Genomic DNA, 2,120 nt, shown 5'->3' with positions numbered 1-2,120 from the left:
TTCTGGAAGTGGTCATTCAACTAGATCTGTTACAAAAGGACAACTGATATTACCAACTTTTAAAAACTGTTACGGCCAGAGGTCTTTCTTCTATGTTTATACTAAAGCATGGAATGACATTCCTCAAAACATAAAGTCCATTTCAAAACTACAGCCCTTTAAGAAGAATCTTGTCTGCCATCTGCTGGACACTTTTTGTTGTGCTCATATTTAGACGTCCTATTTTGCAAATGCTGCCTTCCTGAAATTTGGTATGCTTGTTTGTCTTTGTGTCTATGGTGTACAATGGTGTGATTGTGATGCTGTAATTCTGAGTGTTTTATGTGCTGCAGAACAGGAACCTGCTGTAAAACAGCAATTATGCTGAGTCGGGCTTGATTTTTAGTAATCTTTTCCTGTTAAATAAATCAAATCAAATCAAATCAATGTTTTCTACAAACTCAGTAGTCAAAGTCAGAATGAATGTTGTAGGAGTTTCTGAGTGTCTGTAGGACACCAGTTGGTCCAGCAGGTCTCACCTTTGACCTTTGCTTCAAAACAGTGTAGCTAGGAACTTCAACACAGGTGGAGCTGTTTAAAGAAGCATTTTCCTTAATTATAATCCATATTTTAGATGTACTTAATTTATCTCTAATGAATGGTTATGTGCCACAGAGCTTTAATGTTGCTGTAATTCAGTGGTTCCCAACCATGGTCCTCAAGTACTCCGATCCAGCATGTTTTACTTGTTTCCCTGCTCTTCAGCAGGTCTTCAGAAGATTATTAATCACTCACACATTCAAATCAGGTGTGTCAAATCAGGGAAACATCTAAAAATCACTGCTTTAAATGTTGACCAACACCTCAAGAGCTTCTCTGAGCTTGATGAGACATTTTCAAAATATACTAGAACTGCGAAGCAGTTATGACCGGGGTCCAAGCCCATGTACACATGTCCACCTTGGCCCATGTCGTCCTGAGCACATTGTTGACGTATGCATTACAGCGTTGTAACATGAAGAGAGTTTACATAAGGTCTACTTGAGACCCTAATATCTTAACTATATTTAGGTCTCAGAAAAATGTCACTCCATATCCAAATGTCCTCTATTGCCTTCTGTTCTGTCTTTTTACTGGGAGCTCCATTGTTAACTTTCATAAATCATTATACGAACTGTGACTCCTCTGGACATGTCCAAACCATCTTAATCCGGCCATTCTAACGTTACCTCCTATTTGTTCATCTTCCTGGGACTCTTTCTGCACCTTTTTACCACACTTCCAATAGTCTTGGACAGACTACTTGTAGCATGACTGTACTAGGTGCCTGTCTGTTATTAACTGTACATTTACATGAATAGTTGAACCTAAGTAMTTGAGGTCCTTTAAATTTGTGCCTTATGCTTCTTGTAATCTCTCTGTTCCTCGCGCCCACTCCCAGTCAGACACATGTACTCTACCTTACATCAGTTGAATTTCATTTCTCTTCTTTAAGATTTCTGGAGTCCCTGCACACATACTGTATCCTGGTTTCATGACCCATTTAAATCACTCTAACCGGGAAAATACATTTTATCTAACTGCTTCAATTTTAGTATAAAGGAGAGCACAAAAACTTTACCTCAGTTTTTAAATTGCTCTGATCTGCCAAATAAAACTGGAGTTATGATAGTGTGCAACGCATTTTTTAAATGACATTATTTCTGATGTGCAATACAGTGGCAGGCAACACAGTAGTTTGGTGTAAAAACTGAAATCCACCATAAGTCTCATCCTGTCCAGTCTTGTTTTTTATAAAGAAGTGAAAAATCTACAGGAAAAAAAATTAAGATGCCAAAACTGAATGTTTGGAGGTGATTGAGAAACAGAAAGTGCAGGAAAAATTAATTAGATTTGCAATATTTAGTGTGTTGCAGACTGAACAAAAAAGCACATGGCAGGTTAAAGCATTTTTAAGGGAAAATATAAAGGTAAAATCTAAATACTCCAAAAACTCACCATGTTCTCTTCCATCTCCCTATTCTCACCACCATAGTCCATATAATGCCAAAAAAACTATCCCACAATGTAGGGAATACCAGTCCACACACACACACACACACACACACACACACACACACACACACACACACACACACACA

The sequence above is a fragment of the Austrofundulus limnaeus genome, unplaced genomic scaffold, assembly GCF_001266775.1.
Source record: "Austrofundulus limnaeus strain Quisiro unplaced genomic scaffold, Austrofundulus_limnaeus-1.0 Scaffold2681, whole genome shotgun sequence".
NCBI lineage: Eukaryota > Metazoa > Chordata > Actinopteri > Cyprinodontiformes > Rivulidae > Austrofundulus > Austrofundulus limnaeus.
This window is presented reverse-complemented; position numbering follows the sequence as displayed.